Raw genomic sequence first — 17,998 nt, forward strand, 5'->3', positions numbered from 1 at the left:
AAAACATCACTATAAAATCATGCTTGAAGATCACATGAGCACATTCTCATATTCTCTGAATGATATTAGAATCATTGCTGCTAATGTAAGGTATAGCTAACACACATTTGAACATCACGTGTAAAATAAAAAGCAAAATTGTCAGCGGGATGTTGTGGCTGTACTGAGATAAAAAGCAGTTGAAGATAAAAAGGAGAAAATAACAGCAGAGACAGTGAAGGGAGCATGGTGACAGACTGGAAAAGATGACCCTCACCAGGAACTGTGTGCATGTACATGTGTGACACAGGTTTTACTTTTCCCGCCCTGGTGTGGTCTTGTTTTTCTCAAACATTTTGGTCACATTTCAGTTTCCCCTGCCTCCACTGCTGGGCCGGTTGTCTGATGGAGCCAGCTGGTGGTTTACAGTTGTGTTCGAAGGAAACACAAATCCTTTGTTTGGAAATGAGTGGATTATCTCCCACACTATGTACATGCTACATTATTGTGATGTCTCTGTTGGCTGGAATGGCTAAATCAGATCTGTTTGTCTGTGTGTGATGTTATTTAGCTAACATGTTACAGGTTGAAATGAATTAGTATAGGTACAAATAACACCTAATTACTAGGGGTGTAGAGAATGCACCATCCAGATATCTGTCTTAGTTTCAATTTATACCTTACTGACACCTATATGAGGTGACATTTATTGATGGCAGTGTACCAATATCGACATTCTTCTAGAAGCAAGTCTCAGCACTTGGAAGCCATCTTGGTAACACATCTTATATGAGCAGTTAATCTGAGGCATTTTGTACACTAACTTGCATTTCAGTGGTCACTAGAATAAAGCAGTAACAGTATTATCCAAAACCAGTCAAATCACCATTCTTAAGAAATCCTTTTTCTTTTCTGGAAGGTCCCACCATCTTTGTTCTGACAAAATTCTCCCATAAATTTAGATTCAGGAGTCTTTCGAAGACATGTCTTATAATTTCTCTTGCATTAGTGGCAGTTATAGCTAACTATTAGCGGTGTAATACATGCTCCATTGGCCAAATGCTGGTGCTGATGCCAGTGGCCAATATCAAAGGCCTTCTGGAAGGATCTGGGGCATCACTGATAACACCAGCCTGCATCATATTGGATCATATCTGCACAACCTCATCCAAATAACAACAAAACATAAGCACTTAGTGAAAAAAATACACTTTGCTTCTTTTGGTATGAAAATGGGCAACTGTGCCATGGGCATCCTTTTCAGTTTGATAGCATAGTTTGTTGAAAAGCTGCAAAAATGGACTAAGGAAAAGAGAATGAATCAATGAGCTGGTGCTTATATAGTACTTTATACAACATGCCTCATTCATATAAGTACCTTTTTCTATGCCTAAGTACTTTTCTGCTTAACACTCACACTCCAACAAATGCATCTAGAGGCATGCAGACTGGAGCAGCCAGGGATCAAACCACCAACCTTCTGCTTAGTAGATGACCTGCTCTACCTCTTGAGCTACAGAAAACCAGGAAGCCCACAAGCCCAATCCAAGAAAGAGCTTGGCTTTTGGTATTCCAGTAGTATGGAAGGAGCCACAGAGTCATTTTGGTGACTTTTGTTTAGTCAATATTTCTGGATACAGTTCTCAAACTCAATCATCTATCAGACCACATAAGGTGGCTGATGGGAGGTTAATCTAACCTCCCATCAGCAAAGAGAGCTGTACCACATTCAGATGAAATGCCACCTCCCATTTTTACTGGCACAGTTGATAGGATCACGTTTTGTCTCCAGATGTGCAACATTCTAGTGATGAGGACTTCAAGATTCATCTTCTAGTAGCTCATGTCCCCCAGTTATGGCTGTACCCCCAGCTGAGAGTTAAATGCTAAGTCAGCGGGAGTTAAATGACGTAGCACGAGATTTGGATCCACTAAATCTAAATGGCTGAGTTGCTTGGGTCTAGGCTCTGTGGGGAAAAACTTTCTGGCTTCTGGAACCAAATTTTGTGGCATCATGAGAAGGATCTTATTCCATTCTTTGCAATCCATGATTACTTTTGGGCACATTGTGAGTATGAAGAAGATGAGTGGAAGCTGTTCACTGCTGTTCACAAATGGACCATATGTGAAAAAAAAATATTTGTACTTTGTGACCAAACTGTTTTTACTGATTATTGTTGAATTTGGTGGTATCAGTGGCTTTCTGGAAAACAGCAGGAATTGTATTTTTTGATGCAAGGTGTTGAAATCAACAGCAAAAATTCGAAGTTCCTGGCAGCTGACTTCCTGACACTTAAAGAATCTTAAGGTATGGTCCTAGTTCTGTCACTGTGGCTAAATGATCAAAGATGACATGATGAAGAGCTGTAAGAAAAGAAACTGGCTCTTTATTTAGAATAATGATGTCTTTTTTTCTTGGAGTCAAAGAAAATATCAGCACATGTCAACAGCTTACTGAGACTTACTGGTAAGTTAATGTAATGTTACATTGGTAACAAAAAAGGAAAACTGCCCCAGTCAAATTTGATTTCACCACCATCAGAATTCTCTCATAGATTCTCTCATGATATCTCTGATGATTCATCCGGTACTCCCTAAAAGGGGTTCAAAAGTCACACATAGAAACTATTGTCAGAGTGTGGGAATACAGAAGTCTGCAGAGTATAAAAAGTCACATTTCATATTATAACCATTTATCCAAAGTACCGTCCAGAACCCAGCATTTAGCAAATATGAGGTTGCAAGTCAGAATTGCTGAATGAGGGTAGTCCTTTGCCTATTTGTGAATCCATTCCACTTCCATACTCGAGCAGAGCATAACTTGATTTGCTTAAAATATTTAAAGAATTTAGGCCATCAAGAATCTTCCCTTTTACCCCCTGATATGTAAAACAAATCAAATAAAAACCTCTTTTCACACAAGAAATATCTGTAATGGACTTGAATTAAGCATTAGCTTGAATTACCTAAAACTTAAATGATCCCTTATACAATTTCAGCTCTAGTGTTGTGCAAAGTAATGCAACCTTCCTCTTTTTTGTCAGTATTCAGGACTCCTATCTTTATCCAATAAACTCTGTTGGATTCCTCCCTATGTTAAAGGTAGGCAGCAGCTGCTGAGGCTTGATGGATAGAACTGAAGCTGAGATGGTCTATTTTTCACCAAACTTTATTTTTTCAAAATGCAGTTACACGTCTCTGTGATGGAGTTGTTTGTCATGTATTGCGCACTCCCAGCCTCTTGCTGGCTTCTGTTCCTAGACAGTGGGAGTGCAGATGGGCATAATCCTGTATTAATCTGCCTAACCCTGTACTTCGTAGTCTGGGTTTAACGCCGCTCTGATTAAAAGCCTCCCCCTCCCCACCATGTCAGTCATTAGTTTAATTAGATCACTTGCATGGCCTCACTAGTGCCAATTAAAAGAATACAAACTGAAGTGCCCCAGCAATGTAATTTTATTAGGATTTTTTAAAACACTCTTCACGAGTTCAACATGAATTCCAAATTCACCCAGCAAATAAAACCCGTTCTCCCAAACCTGTCTGCCTGATTAATTCTATTTTTGAGCTCAGAACAGTGTAAATATGTTAAATATTTCTCACAAAATGCTATGATGACTGATAGAAGGGAATCCAGAGTGTAAGTGCTTGTATGTGAGCATACCCCACCACTCTGACTCCCTGTGGGAAGAAACTCTCTTGGAAATGGGCATCTTGTGATTTAATGCCCCACCATCATTTTCCACAGAGTGAGTGTGGACCACCTGACCTGTGTCCTTGATGATCTTTTGAGCTTTTAATATTGGCGTGACTAATGCACCTATCATGGAGCGAGGGATGCCAATATTTTTCTCTTCCATCCTTCCGCAGCTCACCATCTGAAGCGGCCCAGTTGTCATAAAGTAGAGTGATGCACCCTATCAGGATGCTTCCAATGATGCAGTCCATTTACATGAAATGCAGCCCTCTGTGTGGTGTTTGCAATGATATTTCCAGTAGTTCAGTTATTTATTAGTCAGATGAAATTCAGTAGTAATGTGATATACTATGTGAAGTAGTAGACTAAATATCAGAAACACCTGATTACGAGAGGTTTATTATTATTACCACCAAAACAAGTTGAAAAACTTCCATGTACAGTAACGGAGTCACTACTTGCTCACTAGCGACTTCGTTTCTTGGCATATATTATCTCCCTCTGCTGGTAATGCAGTTTCTGCATGCGTGTCTATTACACATTTTGCCTTGATACAGGGTTGCTTCTTTGGATGTTGGCTGCTTTTTGTTCTGTTCTATGCCAAGTTGATCCCACCCTTGTTCAATAATGTTGAGGTCTGGGCTGTAGGGAGGCCATGACTGATGTGTTTTGACTGCATTAGCTAAGACTTCTGCAGACAGTATTGGGCAGATGCATCTCTTAGGTCCTCCGTCAGGTCATTGCTGGATAGTTTCTTATTTCTTAAGGACTTGATTTTCGGATATTGTTTGTCTCTTGTAGATAGTGTTTGAGGCCTGCCACTTTATCTTTTGTCCAGTTTACCTACATTTTTTAAGGATGCACTGTAAACGATGCTAAGATATGACAGAGTTTTTCCTTAAAGACCTTTGGGAATCACTTTTGTTGGTGAAAAAATACAATTGTATACCTGCCAAACTGTGTTATTGTTGATAGTTTTGTTGTAGGTTCCACAAATGGGAGCAAATTATATACACGCACAAGAACTTTCTTATTCCCATGGTTAATTTTTGTGCCATTTATATGCTCAGTGCAATAAAAATAGAAACAGGAGCAGAAACAGAAACAGAAACATCATGCGTGGAGTCGCGCACAGACCAGAACAACAACAATACATTTAAAACAACATAATAAAACTCTGTTGCTGAAACAAAGATGCAGGCTACAGATACAGGATAGAAACCTTTTAAAACTGATTCTTTGCTAAGTTACCCGTTACATGTAAACACAACACTGGTTTGTCCCTTGAGTTAGGTCCCCTTTATGTGCTGCAGTGATTTATTGGTCAGTTGAATCATTCCTCTGAAAATGTTCAGGAAAAAGGACTGTACTGAAAATGAGAAAAGCTGAAAATGAACCACCAGTCAGTGTCTAAAGAAAACCTTTGAAAGATTTTCAGAAAACCTGGAGAACTTTTACTCAAGACCACTTTGAAAAACTAGCTTGGCTAGCAAGCTGTATCTATAAAATGTATAGGTATAATAGACGGATGTACATATCAGCTAAGTAACAGACTAATAAAATATTGAATTGCATAATAAAACATTAGACTGTAATTCACTAAAAATGTAGCAAAACTTTCTTAGATGGCATGTACCACAGAGCAGGGCAGAATATTAATCAGGTAAGGAATTTAAAATGCTCAGTTCAGTTCAGCGACTCTAAATAGTAGAGGTGAGGTCTAACAGGCACTCATTGGCTATCCAAAGATCAGCAAAACATTTCTTGTATCAGCCAAAAAATATACTTTCTAATGCTGTAAAGTGGAACATTATAACACTGGAGTCTATGGGGGACTGCCCTTCATACCCATTGGTCATGGAAAATCCCCTCACTCATATTTTTGAAAGTTAAGTGGCTGCTAACTTCCTCCTGTTTCCGTAGCAGCTGCAGCAGAAGTGGAGCTCTGAAGATTCACTGTGAGCTTGAAGGTCACTAACCAGAGCCTGTAGCAATGGAGTACTGGTTTATGTACTCAGCAGAGCTCCAGGAAGCTTCAGAGCAGTGCAAGGACCACCAGTACCAGCTGCAATCCAAGATGGGGGAGTTAGACTTCATCCACAACATCAGATACTCCCTGAAGAAAATGATGGTTACTGCTCTGTTTTTAGTGTCACAAAGTAGGCTCCCCTAATTTTTTTAAGAAAGCCTCTGCTACCACTACTGTACATACACTTCAAATACTATCTATTCTACTGAATGACAGAACTAATGCCCCCAAAATAGATTCTGTTCATCTGAACAGATTCAGTTTTTGGGGGATTTACTTGAGCATGCATCAAGAGAGAAATGACTAATGCTAGCAGAAAATAAATATTTTGTGTACTTTTACAAAAATCACACAAGACGAATCTTTGAAGGTTTGGAGAGCAGAGCAACAGCTATTAGCAATAGCAAACATTAACATAACGTTATCCTAGTAACTTAAGAAGTAAACAAGACTCAATTAGTACAGTATGTGGCTTTAGCACTGCTGTTATGAAATGAATAGTATTTCATAGCATTATTAGCATGCTGCTTTCTCTGTCTTGTTTACTTTGCCCCCTTGGACTAACCAGTGTCCCCAGAAAGACTGCTGGAGCTAGACAGTCTGGCTTAGTGGAACTTAATTACAGTAGGTTTGTTTGGTCAAAATGGTTGGCCGATTTTTAGTTATTTCTTACAGTACAGTTATAGGTTGTGTCTGTACATGAGACTTTACGTGGTGCTGAAGTCCTCTTGTATTTTTTTTTAAATCACTTTTCACCCGACTGGGAGAGGGCAGTGGTGTGAAGTTTTAAATTACTTCAAAGAGTGGAAAAGTGATGAAGTGTTTACACCACGAGGAGGGGGTAAAAGGTGAGCATATCACTTAGGCCTTTGTTTGTTTATCTGCAGGAAGCTGTTTTGGGGGCCACACACGCACACACACACTCTCATTCCCTTCCTGTACTGTATGTGGGCAAGCCAAGTGTGTCCTGAGTGATTGCAGGAAGTCAGGATTGGCTTCTCTGGGGAAGAGAGATAAGAGTCTGGCACAGTGCATGTGTGTGTGCATGTACAAGCGGATTCAGTCTAATGCAAGAGCATCTGCACTCAGCTATTGCTAATAACAGACACACCTATAGATACACAACTAAAGCTAGTCAAACAAACCTGTGTGCTCTAGGTTCAGTGTGTTTGAAGTTGTGTTTGTGAGTGTGTTGTGTGAATATCGCTGGTGATTTCCTCTGCTTATACAATCAGACACTCTTTGGGTGGTTGATAAAAAGGGAAATCTCTCTGTGTTGTTGGGGGGCTATCAGTGCAACACCCAAGTCAACCTAACAGGGAGGCGAGTAGGACTACATTTCCCAGTACACCTTGGGTCATTTGGAAAAACATGCGCAAAGTTTGTCTTGGAACAGGTAGAGCAGAGGTGGGGTGATTTGAATTAAATTTGCATGCTATGTCAAGCCTGCCTGAGAACTGCAGAGTAAATAATGACTCTGTTGTTTAAACCAGGATCCACACTGGATCCATAAGACTTTGAAAATGCCTTTGACCCAGTTTTACTTTGAAAATCTGGCATGACAGAGACTGAGACTTTAGTAAACTATGATGCAGAATCACTGTGTTTTAGTTACCTTCCTTTTAGATTAGCAAAGCTGCGACACCAAGAGTGCAGTGGGTGAGTAACGATCCTCAGTAGTGGTTCATTGGTTTATGACAATGGGAAAAGTTACGCAGAGAAACAATCTCTCTAAGAGTCTCTCTAATCTCTATAAAAGAAAAAAAAAAACTGCTCTCCACCATGTCAACAGCATAATGCTGTAAAGTAAATTTAACAAAACAAATTTGGCTATGAAGGAAGATTCAACTTATGATGTAGAGACAAATGGAAATAAAGGGCTATCTACAATACAAGTACAGTTTAAATAAAGACATATTCACTACAAAATAAAGGCATTTTAGCTGAGTAATTAGTTGTTCTTGTTTTGTTCAAAGTAGCCATAAATTGAATTCTTGATTTACTTCTTTCCAGCCTGTATTCATCCATAGTACCACTGTAGGTCTCTCTGAGCACAAATGTGGTTAGACAGAAAACGTGCAGTTATCTAAAGTAAATCCAGACCATCAGTCACATGTAGCTAAAGGCACACACTTTATTTAGTGTTTGTAAATTTCATCAATAAGGTCAATCTGGTTATAGTTAAAAAGTGTATAGGGCAGTAATTGAGTCTTTTATCTGTGCTGTCTGTTCATGTGCTTTGTGTCAGTGTATTTCTGGCTCTAAATGTGCTTGCTTGACAGTAGCAAAGATTTTTGTACCTAAGTGTGCTACTATAACGGCATCCAAGGTGTTTCTGTCCTTACATCTGGTAGCATGATGGTATCGAGCTCATATATTTATATATGGAAATATGCTAGCTTGATAGGTTGCATATTTCCATGCATAAATGTGGTAGCATGATGGTAGCTCACATATAAGGTAAGTAATTGTATTAGTCTAGAGCAGGGGTAGGCAACCTTTCCGATGGCGAGTGCCATTTAAAATTTCCTCAGAAGTCAGTGTGCCATATGATTGCATTAGCAATAAATTTAATAACGCTCTATATGAACAGTTACACACTATATAGAACCACTTTATAGAATTATATTTGTTCGCAGATGTTGGCAGCTATCAGCGAATAGTTATCAGCTATTTTGAAACAAAAAAAAAAGACATTTTTTATCCATAACAAGAACTCCATAACAGCAAATACAGAAAATACAAATGCTATTTATGGTCTCCTCACAACAATGATAAGAAAAATAAACTGGGCCAATATGACATGTTTGTTAATACAGAGACACACATGTTAATGTGATCTCTAGTCTCCCACTCAGAGACACAGGTCTCCGAGTGTCCAGCATTCAGACGGCTACCTGAGGACACTCATGTGATAGAAAATCTGCTCACACAGATATGTAGAGCCAAATACTGTCAATAAGGCCTCTGCAATGTTCTGAAGACAGTTAAACTTGTCAGGTAGTGATGTCCAGCAGGTGAAAATGCAGCTCTATGAACACGCACAGCTGTGGATTCCAGCTACTTCGATGTTATATGTATGATATCTATACATTTTATGTCAGATAAAAACTTTGGTTGTAAGCTTCAGATAATTATTTAATAACAGCCAGACATTTTAAATGAGAATAAGAAAAAAAAATATTTCTTTGTGCCCACCTTTCCCTGTTAATGCCCTACCTGGCCCCCTGGCATCACTTTGCTAGATCCGCCCCTGCACAGTTACCAGCTGTCAGCTACACAGAAAAGGATCCTGGTGTTATTTGTCTCTCAGAAACAGTTCATAACTTCCCTTCAACTCATTCATGTCACCTAAAAGGTAAACCTGTTTCTCCATCACCTGTTCAGCTCTGATGATTCAGTAAGGACATCTCCTGGTTTCATCTTCATGTTTCCCTCTCACCAGATAACCAAACCATCATGACCAGCAGCTTTTACAGCTGTGGCTCCAGCAAACATCAGCTGATACTAGAAAGTAATATTAAATAAATTCTAACAACAGCTGATCAAGCTTAAACGTGCTGCTGTTGTTTAGCGCGACATCCGCTGGTTTCCTCTTTCTGGCGCAAATAAACAAACACAAGAGAAAAGCCGATCAGCTGATCATTGATCGTTTCATGATTGAAGTAGAAACAGGAGAGAATGAGAGAAGAAGCGGCAGCTGTGCAGTGTAACGACAGAATAACTCCAGCTTTGTGTCTTTTTTTCATTCTAGCTGAAGTCCGGGACAAACTGTTCCTTTTCACCTTAATACGAAACGCGTAATATTTTCTCTGAATGAGGGATGATTCCGTCTTTTTACTGGCATGTAAATTTTTTATGAATAAAATACAGTTCACTATGGTATCACTAACATCACAGCACCCACCCAGCAGTATATAAATTCCGTCATGCTAGCTAGTACGCAGTGCGAGTTATTGTAACTGACTGTAAAAAGTCAGCACAACGAAAATAAACTCCACCTAAACTTGGTTTATATCTGACCCAGATAGACTGCAGGTCATAACTTCTTACCTGAAGTTCAGTTCACCTGACACTCGGACTGGCGGCCGCCTCGGGTCTCTCCTCCTGCCTCCCCTTTCTCTCATCCACCTGCTGGCCTCTGTGGAAGCTCCGCCATGGCCACCACCAAACAACTGAGTTATTTTTACACACCGACCAGCATCTGGCCAAACCACCACCTTTCATTGTTTATACCGTTACAAAGGAAAAAAAAGTCACCGGGCCAACGAGGAAATGCCCGATGGCCAGCCCAGCCATCAGTTATGGTCGTGCCATCAGTTAACCCTTCGCATGCCAACTGTGGCACGCGTGCCTAGGGTAGCCGACCCCTGGTCTAGAGAGATGTTGTTGTGTCTTTTACATTTTCTTTGCAGTAAAAACAGAAGCAGAATGACTGAGTGTAGAATCACTTCAAACTATCTAACCTAAGGGTGGAAACCATCAAAAATAGACAAAATAAATAAAAGTTCGTTTGTAACTTTTGGGGGGAAAAGTAGACGATATGGCAGCTAAAGAACATAACTAGTCAATGTTGAACTTAAATAATTGATAGCGCAGATTAAAATGAAAACTACACTACTTAATAGTAAGTTATTAAAATATGTTTATATTACTTGATTCCAACTATCAGTTATAGTCTTTGTTCTGTAAGCTGTCAGAGATGAATGTATGTGGGTTTGTTAACTGACATCAATACAAGTAATGCAGGGCAAAACTTTGCTTTTTACTGGTGTGAACACACCATTACATGGATGATAGATGTGTGGGAAAACAACATGTAACACTTTGTTTTAGGGTGTTTTTAGCATTAACAGGTAGCTGTGCTCTACAGCAGTATGCATAGCACCAGCTTTTTCAGATACACCTCTTCAACTGTTCGTGAATGCAAATATCTAATCAGCCAATCACACGGCAGAAAGCAACTGCATTTAGGCACGTAAACATTTTGAATGTGAAAGAAAGATCATTGACGTGATTGTGAACGTGGCATGGCTTTTGGTGTCGGTTGGGCTGAGCAGCTGACCTGCCCATCATAAAGTGCTGATTGACTGGGATTTCCCTACACAATCATTTCTAGGATTTACTGAGAAAACATCCAGTGACTGACAACAATGTGATGTTAATGTTAGAGGTTTGATAAGGATTGACAGATTGCTTTGAGCTGATAGAAAGCCATGATGTGGCTGATGTTTTTAGTGGCACATTTGGACATGCATCTTGTCACAAAAGCTGAAATCATTTCAAACTGCTTTCTTCTCTCCACAGTCACCAGGTCTACATCCAATAGAGCACCTTTGGTATGTTGTAGTGGTGGTGGGAGATTGGCATCATGGACGTGCATGCTGACAAATCTGTAGCATCTGTGTGATGCTATCATGTAAACATGAACCAAAATCTCTGAGGAATGTTTCCAATACCTTGTTGAATCTACACCATCAAGAATTTAGGGAGTTTGAAAGGCAAACGGGTACTAGCAGAGTGTACCTACTTAAGCGTTTGGTGAGTGTATATATGAGCTGAGTTTGGGCAGTTCAGCCTGCTTCACTATTATGTATATTTTGTGCTACAGTTAAATCTGGAGAGAACTCTGTTTTTATGACACACTCACTAAAGGTTCGAGGAAGTCAGATGGAGGAGGAACTGACGACAGATGGTGTGTTTGTGTGAAAGAGAGAGAGACATGCAAACAGCACGCTTATCTGTGGCTTTGGCACTCACATGAATGAGCTTCTCACCACGTCAGCACTGAGTCACGTTTACTGGCCTCCGTCTGATCAGAGTGACTCACATCAGATTCCTCGTTTCCCACATGTCTCCTCAGTTCTGCATGTTTCTTGGTGTGTTTGTGGTAATGTAGAGTGCAGATTGTACACATTTGGACAGCAGCAACATTGTTTTGTTGTTCAGTCTCTGCTTCAACACAAAAATTCAAAGGTTGCTGGATACTGCAGCATGTTTCTTGAACAACTTTATGACATTTTCAGGGATAATAAACAATCTCTCTTCAAAATGAATGCTTGCATTAAATTGTGAATTCCTGTGTTGTTACATTAAACTTTTTGATATTAATGGTTAGCTTAAGCTTTCCACTCACATAAGTGTTGTTTCTCAAGCACCACCACTGGATGTTTTTCACAGAAAAAAATCTGTTGAAACTTACTCAGCAACCACAAAATGTTAGTGGCTAACTTTTGGGGGAGAAAAAACGTAGTCCCTATGGCAGCTAAAGAACACAACTAGTGAATGCTGGGCTGAAATGGCGTCAGTTCATCACATTCAGCCCTATAATTTTTATTCTTGGACTTTACTAGAGTAGCTTTGCATAATTTATAGCTTAAAATAATCCTTCTTTAGTTCATATCGGGCCTTGATGGAGTTTCTCAGCTCATTCACTGTCTGAAACAAGATATTTCAGCTTCTCTGTTTAAGACAACTTTCTGCTAATTAGCTGTCCCATGGCAAAAGAGCTGAGATACTCTCTCCTTATGACAACATACCGAGTCGAAAGAAGAAGAAGAAACTGTTGACAGCAGTTTAAATATGAAGTTTTATCTTGCAGCTTCAATTGTTTGACAAGAGGATCCACCACAGGAACACTGTGACTGGAAATAAGAAAAAAAACATAACATGGCTGCTTGATTAAGACTAAGGCTGCTTGATTAAAGTAGAAATCATAATCAGGATTATTTTGGTCAGTATTATTAATCATAATTCTGAATGACACTAACAATTATCTTGCTGTTATCAGTTATAAGTTAAAAATATCTCTTTTCATATACATTTTGTATTTAAACTTTAAGGATAATTTAAATGAAAAAAGTGTAAAAAAGAGAGAGTTTTTCATAAACTCCATCTTACAATCACAACTGGCTTTGCCTACTGGTCTGCTTCCACCGTGGGATGTCTGCGAGTGGAGACGAGTAGTGAAGAGAGGCTGAAACAGCAGCCGTCTCGCCTGCCTCAGGAGACCTGCGTGAGAGAGACTGTATAGTTTTAGACAAAGGCGGCTGTGGGCAGCCATTAATAACCCTAACACAAGCTTACCTAAATCCTGTGATTTTAACTTACATACATCTTGCTGACTGAAAGCTCTCTTTTAATCATCTTGACTGGACCTGATAGTAAGGTTGCTATAGTTAATAATAATTATTTTTTATTAACTGGTAAAATTTTATTTGTAAATAAATTCATGAAGTAATTATAAGTTAAAGTTACAGAGATGCTTTGCTCAAACCTGGGGTTGTTTCTGTTTTCCTCAATCAGTGACAAATAGTCAGATGTCCTAGCTTCACAGAGGGCTTTTAGTAACAGTAACAAGCTAACTGTTGTGTTTTAAGGGGGGAAGTCTCAGAGTAAAGCTAACAAATCTGGGTCTACATCTTCTAGCTTTCACAAGCTGCAGTGAAAGATCCCTGCCACTCCTCCTTCTTGGCCCATGCTCCAAGAATTCTGATAGTGTAGCTTGCTGGTGTTGATTCTGTCACTTATTCAATTATTAAATCATTTACTAATAATAGTTGACATTTGCCTGACATAGAACTAGGCCGGCACATTGGCTATAAAAGCATTTTTACAGCTCATTCTGTTTACCCAGGTGGCCAAAATAATAGTTACTGTTGCTTTATGATTGTCTCTGAATCAGTCCACTGGTTTACCGTTGTTTCAGTTTGATAGAAGTACAAAACACAGGCTCCACAGCCTCCTTGTGTAACTAACTATGCGTGTAAGTAGACAAAGTTTATTTGAACTCACTTAGCAGAAGTTTGTGTATTTTTCTCTCATTTTTGGCAATTTGATAAACAAAAGTGAGACCAAGCTAAAAAAACCCCGATCTAAAACGCTTTTACTGGTGAGTACAAAAACATATTTCTCATGAAACCCCTGTCTTCTTCTTTTGTTTCATTTGTGTAAGTGAACATGTTTATGTTTGTTATTGCTTGCCTTCTCATTTTTCCATCTCAGGCAGACACAAAGGACTCTTGGTCTATTTTCCATTGTCTAATTTGTCTTCGGTGCATTTACATAAGAAGGCCAACATCTTTCATTTCCCAGACACATGCACTGTCATATTAATATGTGCTGCAGTTCAGTCATGCGTGTGTGTTGTGGATTGGGGGGGTGTCTGTGGGTTTTTATTTTTTAGACTTAGTCCCGTCATTCCAGCTTGCTTCCCATCAAGGATTAGCACACTGACACACATTACACACCCATGCAAGGCTGAGCTAGTCACTGCTGTGTGTGCATCATATCTAAAGAGCCAGTAGTCCTCTAGCTGCTGCAGCTAGAAGCTCTTTGTGGGATTCTTTCTCAGAGATGGATTAGGCTTATTCCTAAACTCCCCTCGCAGATAGCCATGGGGTTTATTTGCTCAGGTTTTGAAATATCTGCTGCCAAGAGAGGCTGCGCTGGGAATGAATGTTATGCTAAATTAATTTCAGCACTATGCTTTTCTTCAAGAATGAAATTAAACATTAGAAAGTGTTATTTACTGACAGCAGTGGCTTATCTGACTGCACACACATGCTCTGCACACACTCACTGAAGAAAGGTTCGTCCTTGTGGAGTCACTTCGCTCTCTCTCTTGCTCGTTGTGCACCTGGTAGTAGCACCTGATCCACTCTCCCTTGGGCACACAAAAACACACACCTAAACATACACACACTAAACACACACACACACAAAGGAGAATGTTGTTCCCAAGAGGAAACGTAGTCAAACACAAAGGGAGAGGAAAAGAGGAAGAGGCTTGGACAGCATAGAGACTCTGCCACATTCTGCTAGTAATGATGATATGCTGAGTGGTTTCCTCATCCATCATGTACCTTTATGCGCATATAAAATAATAAAAACTGCCGATGGAGAAAGAACTGCTCAGACTCAAACTGGCAACACAAGACTGGATAGAAATGTGTCATACATATATGTGTGCACATATTTCATAACGTTTTTTTCTTCCATCACGACAGTGTTTGTTGTTGAAATGATTTAGGGCATGCAAAGACCGCTGTGGTATTTTTGAATGTCTGTAGTTAATAAGTACAAACTCACTAAGACTGTAAATATGTCCAAAAAGATTTTATTTTAGCAGCTACACAATGTGATGCAGCTTTATGAGTCTTGCATGGTGAGGAAAGGGCAGGCAGTCTTCAGTGATGAATCAAATTCTCTCTGTGATGAATGTGAGTTACAGTCATCAGGAAAGGCATAAGGGTGCCCGCTTAGCTGACTACTTGTGCCTTTATACCTTAAAGTATAACACAGTTAATAAAGACTGAACTGGGAAATAGGCACAGCGATTTATTGAAACAAAAACAGAGTTTGTACAACACAAACAAGCTTGAAAGTCAATATTCAATATTTGTTATAACTACCTTTATTTTTTTTTAGCATGTCTTTATTTGTCAGCACAGAAGTTTTAAAAAAGGCCAATTTTATGGCATTCATGCTTACACCATGTGGCTGCTTTGGTTGACAGGTTTGTTCACACAGGCAGTCGTAGCCAATCAGTGTTTGCTAATTTAAGTCACTGATCTGAATGTTTTGATAACCCTAACCCCTAATTTTGAGGAAAAAACTATTTTTTGGATCCACTATAAATACTTTATGATGTGTGTCAGTTAGAATGATTATTTTCTTCTTCTCCTTCCAAGAATTTTTTTTATTATTATTACATTTCTGATTGTATAAGTTTAATGTAGCTCATTAAACTTAGCTCATAATGTAGCTTCTGTGGTGACTTAATCCTCACAGGGTTAATGTAGGACTGTTAAAAGCAGAAAAATATATTTGAAAGTTTAACTTTAAATTGTTGTTGATGTAGTGAAGTCTCCCAGCATACACTGGATCATTTCAGATTATATCAGGAAGCAGGTAGTGCTGTGTCAGAGTCATTTGAATTAAATTTGCTTGTCATGTGAACCCCGCCTCATAATTGCAGGAAGCCTACATTTCCATTATTAAATAATGTGTCTGTTAAAGATTGTGCAGTTTAAACCTTAGGTTTACCTCCAGTGTAAACTTGATTTAAATAAATAAATAAAGACCTTTTGGCTGCTCACATTCCAATTTCATTTTTTAAACTTAATTTAAGATAATCACAAAACATATTAAAAGAGCTGGGGAAATGTCTTGATGGCCTTAGTCACAGTCACCCCAACCTTTTTGGACAAAAAGAACTGAAAAACAGTGATGCTCTTTTTTGTTAAGCTTTATATTTGAGTAGCACGGCTGTGACACTACGAGTGCAGTTGGTTTACTGTAACCTTGGTAAAAGCAGAAAAAAATGTTAATGGAAGAAAATCAGAATTGTTACAGATGACTTTTCTTCTGATCACTTGGTGGGTTTGGTGCTGTACAGCACATAAAAACGTAAAACGTCTTGGTAAGACAGTGACATACCTTTTATTTTCGTAACACCGTTCACCTTATCAGACATCTAGATTTCTTTGCTAATGTTATGCTCACTTATTGTGACATAACGTTCAATCAAAAATCAAACGTCAAATTTATCTATTTTACCTGCAGTCTGTAGTCGTGTTCATCTGTCTGTAATGTTTTGGAGTAATCTCAGCTTTGGAGATGTTAGCTATCTGCCTTGTTATGAATATAATGGAACTAAAGGGGCATATGGCTCCATACAGTGTCTAAGTAGCAGTGCTGCTTGTGATCTTCTTGTGATTAAAATATTCCTGCCAATCTTCTTATGGTTGTCAGACATATGCAGTAAAAGAAAACCACAATAATGTTGAAATGATATAGAAACCATATGTTGTATGCCATATTTCGAACTGGAATAAGCCAGCAGTAACACGACAGAAATTAGTGTGTGTGTAAAGTCCTAATTAATATGCACTGTTGCTGACATGACTCACACTGGTAGTTTAATAAAGCTGAATGAGAGTACAGTTATTAAATTGCTGTGCTGTGAAAACATCCGTTTCCCAGTAGAGCCAGTACTCATAACTACGCTGCTGTTGTCAGCATTAGTCAACAGAGGGGGCCAGAGGTCAGTGGTTCCTGAAACTGTTTAAACTGTAAACCCCTGCTGTGGTTTCAGTGCCAGTCCCAAGACTATTCAGTGCATGTTGTACAGGGATTCTTTTCAGAATATAAATCCTGAAGCAGAGACATTTTATTAGTAAAACAGTGAGGAAGCAATGCCACTGCGACTCGGGCTTCCTGTGTTATTTAAACGTCCCTCTTGTACAGCCATGTAGGCTCTCTCACACAAGACACAATTTGGTTTTGCTATGTAGCAATGCTTGAACTGTAACCCTATGCTATCTATGCTCTATGCTATCAGGAAATATAACTTTTGTTTTTATTTGCATTATTCTCCCACATCTTGGAAATCAGGGAACAAAGAAAATAATCCCTCTAACTGACATCACAAACTATTTAAATTTTTTACAAGGAAGTACATTTACTTTCCTCCACTCCACTTATTCATAGTACCGCATTTGTTTCTGTTTGCAGAGGTATTTCCCTAAAAACCAAACAGTATGTAGCTCGACGTGGATCACGCTGTGTGTAGATTGAGTGGTGATTGGAAGAAAAGTGGGCTGGAACAGGAAAAGGAGCACCAGCGGAGTTCAGAGCACAGGGAGAGAGAAAAGGCACGAGTTTTTAGAGTTTAGAGGTTTTTTGGAGTGGCGACAATGTCATTCAGGAGAAGACCGAAGGGATTCCAGGTTCCCCACACATTGATAGTGCGACGAGACTGTGTCATCTGATGAAGTCACAGCTGGCACACAGCAAAACTAATGCAGTGCCTATTAGCTACCACATGGCTAACCCCAAACCTGAAGTCAACACTAAAACACATCTTTTGTTCCCAGATGTCAGGTACCCATACCGTGTAATCAAATCAGTGCCCTTGATTTGTAGAGTACATCTTCTTTATCTTCTTAGCCCTCTGAGATCTAAGATGTAGGTAGTAACCCTAACCTATCCCTATATTTTGGAAAAATATCGTTAAAATGAATAAATAATTTTTTTACTGCTGACTTATGAGAACAGTTTAATAAAACACAAATGAGGTATTGATTAGATTGCCTAAGGTTGGTTAGGGTTTGACAGCTTAGATGTCACAAGGTTAAAGATGTGCGTTTGCCATCTTCAGTAACATTTTTTTTAGGATATATGTCAGAAATCTTTTTTTTTTTATCAATTAAATGTATCTTTCACTTGAATAGTTTTATATATTTGTCCTGAGTGTGTTTCACGTTAAGTTGAAGTTGTGTAAAGTCTTA

The 17,998-nt window shown here is 39.0% G+C and overlaps 1 protein-coding gene across 1 annotated transcript in view; it reads left to right on the top strand.

The window, feature by feature from the left end:
• The window catches only part of LOC100693345 (protein TANC2), a 54,543-nt gene that overhangs the window by 725 nt on the left and 35,820 nt on the right, over positions 1–17,998 (top strand). The window lies entirely within an intron of this gene.

Source organism: Oreochromis niloticus, linkage group LG4 (assembly GCF_001858045.2).
Source record: "Oreochromis niloticus isolate F11D_XX linkage group LG4, O_niloticus_UMD_NMBU, whole genome shotgun sequence".
NCBI lineage: Eukaryota > Metazoa > Chordata > Actinopteri > Cichliformes > Cichlidae > Oreochromis > Oreochromis niloticus.